The sequence below is a fragment of the Lygodium microphyllum genome, chromosome 25 (genome assembly GCF_053477565.2).
Source record: "Lygodium microphyllum isolate KBCC chromosome 25, Lygodium_microphyllum_v1.1.10, whole genome shotgun sequence".
NCBI classification, from domain to species: Eukaryota; Viridiplantae; Streptophyta; class Polypodiopsida; order Schizaeales; family Lygodiaceae; genus Lygodium; species Lygodium microphyllum.
Window position 1 is genome coordinate 123,905,824 of NC_141159.1, and position 7,593 is coordinate 123,913,416.

A 7,593-nucleotide genomic window follows, 5' to 3' on the forward strand; every position below is an offset into this window, starting at 1 on the left:
ATTATATTCAATATAACTCCATAGGAATACCATTCGAACCATAAAAATCCATGAAATTATCATTTTCTTATCAAATCCCACATTGTAAATTTTTTTTATTTTGACTTTCATTACGTGAATTACTAGAAATTACTTATTATTCTATTATTTTAGACATATTCAAGTATATTTAACCATTTCCAATCATCTTCCATCACAAGAACTAAAGATTCATCACCATAAAAATTCAATAAAAGATGCTTATGCTATAATCCGCATACGCACACTGTATTTTGAAAACGAGAAGCCACTAATGCTCTTTTATAGCTGTTAACATCTCCTTTGTGCTTCCTTGTTCCATTCCTCATGTCTTGTCTCATGAACTAGCACCCATTCCCCCCATTCTCTCAGCCTATATGAACAATGTTTATGGTGAGAGAGAAAGAGAATAGAGAAAGACTGAAATATGAACTTTTCATTCCTTGCATCAAATCTCGTGTAGTCTAGAGCGAATCGAAGCGTGAAAAATCAGCATCTCAACTAAGAAGGGAGGATGATTCCAATAGTCACCAAAATTAAAATTTTAATGGATTGACAGATCGCAAAAAATAAAAGTGCCCCCCTCCCTCCCATTCATTATGTTTTCTTGATTTCATGCTTCTTTTAATCAAGCTTAAGCTTTAATTTGTAAAAAAACTAGTTTACTCTTGCATGTTCACATTGTTTGGCAAGTGGTTTCGGGATAAACAGAGGGGGAAACAACCTTGGATTCATGATCCGACTAGGTGGGTGATTTCTAGCATCGAAATATGTTACCTTGGCCTCTATCACTTGCTTTTCGGCTTCTAGATCAAGTAGTTACTTCATAATGCCAAACCTTGTGGCCATTAAATAGGGGGTCAAACGGACTCCAATAGATGAAGGATACTTGCATTGGATTCTCGGCATCGAAATTCATCTAGGAAAACTCTAAATCCTTCATCCATGATCATTCCATTTTTTGCCAAAAACGCCTCTTTTATGGATCACGAGCCATTGTTGCACTTTACATTCGGCTCTAAAATTTAGCTCTCAATGGCGATTATGGGATAGGGTGACTTAGCCCGTTGAAACCACAAACTAATTTGCACAAACATAAACGATAAAAAGCATCAAGCTACTTCAAATAAAATATACAACATAGCACCTACCCCCTGAGAAAATTGAGGTAGGAAGTCCACGAAGGATAGGCCTAGCATAGACAGATAGAGATCCGGAGCTAGTTGCTAACCAACCACTCTAACATAGACTGGCTAAAAGAACTATCAAAGGAGTCATCCTAAGCGGTGGTCTGACCTACCTACCTAACCTAGGACAACTGGACCAAGAACTTCTACCAGGCGAGGACTCTTATAGCTTGATCTATTGAAAATCATATATTTTTCTATTTTATCACATTCTTTTTTCTCAAGTACTTTATATTTGAGCATGTAAAAAGGAGAGAGATGAGTGTATTGTGACCCAAGGAGAATAGGGCATCGGGCCTTGATACCCAAGAACCTACCAAGCTTTCGCAAGGTAACACTAAAATTATTTTAAATTATCACTTACTCTTATTTTTACTCCAACCATCCTTATTTTACTTTTTTCTTTCTTTCGGCTAAATGCCACCCCCCAGGAAGACAATGCATTGATCCCAAGTCTGCAACTCATCCCCATGAATCTACTAGGCCTTTGTAAGGCAATGATCATCTACTCATGGAATTTTTCTTCCTTTATTTTCTTATTTTAGGTGTTAGAATCCCTTTTTTACACACCTCCATACTTTATATGTTTTAAATATATTCATTTTTTTCTCTCTTTTACTTAGCAAGCTTTCCTAGCTGCCTCACTAACAGGGATTCCTAGAATAACTGCCTATAGCAAGTTAGCAGAATAGGGTCACTAGGACTACCCTAAAAAATGGATCTTAAAGTAGTTGACAATTTCTTCACAACAGGGAGGCGGGACAACTACTCAAAGCTCCCTAGACACACCTAACCTAACCTTGGGACTTCATGCCTTAAATGTCGATCCCCAACAAAAGAAAAATACTCCATATACATATACATATACAACATGAAAGAAAAGAATTTGTAAAGGAAGGATATCATCTGGACTTGGCCATAAGAAGCTTTTGCACAACAAGAGGCTCGCTCTAGGTGCTTTGTTGAATATGTTTAGTGCATCACTAAAACAAAACCCATGAACCGTACCTGCACCAAACAAACAAATGGCCCTCTTGGCCTAATGAATTCAAACAATTCTCGACAAGAATAAAAGGCCCTCTTAGTCTAAGGAAATGTAACCATGAAGCACACCATTCAACAAACTACTACTAAAAGCAAACCCTTGGTCCCCACATGAACCATACTGAAGCATGAAACTAGACCAAGGGGATGGCCATTTAAGCACTATACTAAATGCATCAAATTATTAGCTAATCCCCCTACATAAATGGCAAGGGGAGTCTGACAAATATGCCATTGAATGATATGATGCATCCATGATGGAATAGGAAAATGGTCAATCGCTATACCTAGTTCATAACCCATACTAACCATCGGTAAGCAAAACAGGACATGTAAGCAACAAGCAATCCCAACAGTAGCCCTGGACTAACATCAAGAGGCAATTGTAAAAACCCCTTAGGACCACAGCTTTAAAAAAAATATTCAACAAAGGCATAATTAGCCAGGGAGTCTGCAAAGCAATTCCATTGTCGGGGAATCAATTGCAAGTCACTCCCTTAAAGATCTCAATAGTGTCCAATGTTGCATGATGGTATATTCTTAGAGTGGGATATCTCATACTATAGGTCCCATTTAATTGGTTAATCACTAATTGCGAGTCACCTTTTACCGATTAACTAGTGAATACCACCATGTCTGGCTAGATTTAATCCCATAATAAGCAAGGCCTTATACTCTACCATGTTATTTGTAAAGGTAGTGCCTAAATACACTCCATTTTTAAAACCATTCGACAATGATGATAAAATCCCCACAAGCTATTTATTAGTACTTTCCCATTAGCTTGGGGTTGTAAGGCATGATCTTATTATGTTTAATCTTTAGAGCTTCCGTCAAAGGCTCGATCACTTTATTCAAAAAATGCATCCCACGATTAGACACAAGTAAGGGCTTCTTCGTGAAATAATCTATCACCACAATGATATAACTCTTCCATGTAGTTGATGAAGAATGTATAGGTCCAATAAAATCGATGCCCCACTTCTCAAATGGTAGTAAAGCTATGATAGGAGTCAGTGGGCACTTTCTATTCTCCCTATTGTCATGTCTCTGATATATATCACATCTCTTGACATATGCAAATGCATCTTGGAAAATGGATGGCCACCAATATTTGACTCTCAAAGCTTTGTGTGGTCAACCGTTCAGCAAAGTACCCTCCACAAGTGGAGTCATGACACTCTTCCAAGATAAACAGAACCTCATTAGGCATGTCACATTACTGATAAACATCATTGATCCCTCACTGATATAGTGTTCCTGCAATCAAGGCAAATTTCAAGGCTTGTTACCTAATTTTTCTCTTTTTAGCCTTTGACAAAGTGATTCTAGCCTCTCCTCTGGATAGATAGTGCATTATGGTAGCATACCAGGATGGAATGGAGACTGTATCAATTTTGAATAGACCCTCAAGGTCACTACCTTTAGCCAAGATTTTCTTTGCTCCCTAAAATCCACAAGACATTCAATGATACCCACAACTTCAGCAGCTTACTCCTAATTTCATAGTCAAACTCATGCAAAGTGATCATCCACTTTGCTAGGCAATCAAGTAGCTATAACTTATTCATCAATAGCCTCAGCCCCTCTACCTTCGTATAAAATACTACCTTTTTATGAAGGATATAGTGCCTGAATTTCCTCATTGCAAAGACCATCCCAAGGCATAGTTTCTCTATGTAGGTACAATTAATCTTGGACACCCTCAATTTGTGACTGGCAAACACAATCAGATGGTATCAATTCTCCTCCCAAATCTAAGCTAAATAGCAGCTAATACTATATATTGTAGCCACTAAAAATATATAACATGTCTCATCTCTTTTATGTGCTTTTAGGACTGGCACTTTTGCCAATTCTTGCTTCACATCCTCGAAGGATACTTGATACAGATCGCTCCAAACAAACAAACAATTAAATGACAATAAATTTGACAATGGCAATGTCCTCTCAGCTAGTGCATTAATAAATCATCGATAATATCCGACTAATAGCAGAAAGATATGCACTTCTTTAGTAGTATATGGCAGACTCATAGCGATGATGACCTTCATATTTTCAGGATCGATTGCAATATGAGCCAAGCTAACCACATAGTCCAACAATAATCCATAGGATACTCCAAAGACACACTTTCTTGGATTGAGAGTAGTGTAGAACTGCTTGTACCGCTCAAAACATTTTCTCAAAATAATCAACTGTCTCTCCCTACTGGTGGCTGCCCCTAGGTCATCAATAAAGACTTTTAGCTCATTTGGAAAAATATCACCAAAAGTTTTATTAAGCCATACATTGCCAAGACCTTAGCGCATTGCATAAGCCAAAAGCCATCACATGATACGCAAAGGTACCAAATATGGTGATAAATGTTGTTCTTAATTTATCTTTCTTCGCGATAGCCATTTGGTTATAACTAGCAAAGCAGTCCATAAATGAATAGATATCCCTATCCATTATTTGATCTAGAATCCGATTAATAAATGGCAACATATAGTAATCATTGACCGTCCGTTTATTAAGCTCCTTGAAATCTACGCAAAGCTGGATTGGATTATTTTTCTTTTTTTCTCGATAACTATTAGTGAACACCACTCCTATTGAGAATAGCAAATGATGCTTGATAAGTCTGCCCATGAGGCTGGATGTGTGCCCAAAAGAGGCTTGCCCATAAGTGGCTTTGTATAAGAGATATGACAAAGATGTATGCTCTAGAAGCTCTAGGAAGAGATGTCCAAAATCCCATAAGCATAATGAGATACAGTGGTACTATCCAAAAGGTATAAAGGCATGTACTTGCTGATGCATTTTAAGAGAATGGTACAATCAGTTTTGAGAGTCACTCAAGATTGTGTTTACGAGTCCTACTAATTTATCTTAGAACCTAATTCACTTGAGTTACAATTTCTCATTTTGATCATGTATCGTGTGTTTGATTTGCATCCACCATAGCCAACTAGCTCTAGATCCGCGTTTCTTGACATGGTATCAGGGCCATGGCAAGCTAGTTCTAGTGTAATTAGTTAGTCATATTCTAATGTAAATGGATAGTAGGAGTTGAACCTACCTTAAGGCCCTTTGCCATATCCATATCTTAGGCCCATTTTCTCGGCTCCTCATCAAAGAATCTATTAGAGACTTTGATACTCCTCCGCTATGGTTCACACATTAGCATGATTGCACTTTGCTGCTTCTCGGTCCTTCTCTCTTAAGTGTTGCCTCTCAGATAATTACTCATGGGTTCTATGGTTGGCAAGATCAGTGAAGAGATGCCCACATACATAATGCTTGCCAAAGAAGAAAGGCTTCATCGAGAAGATGTGCTTCGTGGCCATGAAGCTCCACAGGCAGTACCAGTCTGCAAAAGGAGGATGAAGCATAACAATGTCATCCCGAATGGACACGTCAAGAAGGATTGGCAATCTTATGTGAAGACCTGGTTTAACTAGCCGGCTCGTAAGAAGTGCATACACCTTGCTCGTCAAAAGAAGGTTGTTCAAATATTTCCATGCCTTATTAGTGGTCCATTCAGGTCCGAGGTTCACTCTTAGACACTCAAGTACAACGTGAAGGTGAGGGTAGGCCGTGGATTTACTCTGGAAGAGCTTAAGAGTGCTGGGATTTCCAAACGTCTTACACCCACTATAGGTATTGTTGTAGACCATCGCAAAAAGAATTGATGCCTCAAGAGTTTGCAGCCTAATGTGCAGAGGTTGAATACCTACAAAGACAAGCTGATTATCTTTCCTCCTTTGATCTTAGTGGAAGACCAAGGCTAGTGATACTACTCCAGAGGAACTAGCAAATGCCACACAGATACAGGGTCCAATTCTTCCCATCAAGAGAGAGAAGTGAGTGCTTGAACTCATACATGTAACAGATGATATGAAAGCCAACAAGGCTTATGCAAAACTTTGCTTGGAAAGAATGAATGGATGGATGATAGGAAAGCATGTTTCTAATAAGATACTTGGAGGTGCTTAACTGAAATTCTATAAGTATGATGGTGATCTCAAGGAAATCTTGCTGTTGTAAAGGATAAACTGAACAAAGTAGTTGAGGGTTGGACAAGAGAATAGAAAAACCATTGTCTTGAAGAGACAGAAAAGTCTTTAAAGAATTCATGCAAACTCCTACAATTAATTGTATCACAAACAAAGAATGTGATACCAAGCCATGTATTCCAGCAAGTCCCAAAGCCATCCAAATAAAAATTCATCCATCTTGTGTGCCCAAAGAAATGTAAGGACCTCACAAGGCCAAATGGAACTCCAAAATCTATGTATCTCAAGATCTACATAATGGTTCAATAAGTCATGTCAAGTCACAACAATGTACCTATTTGTAACCATCTCAAACTCATTGAGAAAAAGAAACTCACAAAGAAGACTAAAGCACAAGATAATGAAGAACAAGTCAAAGATGAAGAGCATGAAGAAAAGACCAAGAAGATCGAGGATATCACCAAAGGATGCCAAAGAAGCAAAAGAAAAATGAAGAAGATAAAGAAATTTCCATTGCTGACAATAAAGAATATTCCCTTAGTGGATCATGTTTTTCCCATAGTGGATCTCTATTTCCCGTATGGATCTTTTTTCCCATAGTGGATGTAAAAACCCTTACCAAAATGTAAAGTTTCAAGCCTTAACTTGACTAGGCTACCAAAGAGCTAGTCTCATGGGCCATGTCATCATGTAGGGGGGGCAAAAGCTAGCAAGGGTAGAGACTCATCATTTGAGGGGGGGTGTTGAGAATAGCAAATGATGCTTGATATGTATGCCCATGAGGCTAGATGTGTGCCCAAAAGAGGCTTGCCCATAAGTGGCTTTGTATAAGAGATATGACAAAGATGTATGCTCTAGAAGCTCTAAGAAGAGATATCCAAAATCCCATAATCATAATGAGGTACAATGGTACTATCCAAAAGCTATAAAGGCATGTACTTGTTAACACTCATTTTAAGAGAATGGTAAAATCAGTTTTGAGTCACTCAAGATTATGTTTATGAGTCCAAGCTAATTTATCTTGGAACCTAATTCACTTGAGTTACAATTTCTCATTTTGATCATGTATTGTGTGTTTGATTTGCATCCACCATAGCCAACTAGCTCTAGATTCGTGTTTCTTGACAACTCTGTGTGTTATATAAGAAATATCAGGCCAGCCTTATGCAATTTTTGTAGCTCCTCAAATAGTATGTCCATTAACTCAAGAGGCATATGCCTCACTTTTCATTGAATAGGACGACTACCCTCCTTTAGGGGAATAGTATGCATAGCTATACTTACCCCTCAACTCATCATAGCTTTGGGAAAAAATATCATAGAAATCTTGGCTTAAGGACACG

General features: G+C 38.1%; 1 pseudogene; it reads left to right on the forward strand.

Annotated features, from left to right (window-relative positions):
• Positions 1-5,614: 5,614 nt before the first annotated feature.
• Positions 5,615-6,230, forward strand: LOC148014696 (large ribosomal subunit protein eL13z pseudogene; annotated as a pseudogene).
• Positions 6,231-7,593: the final 1,363 nt, after the last annotated feature.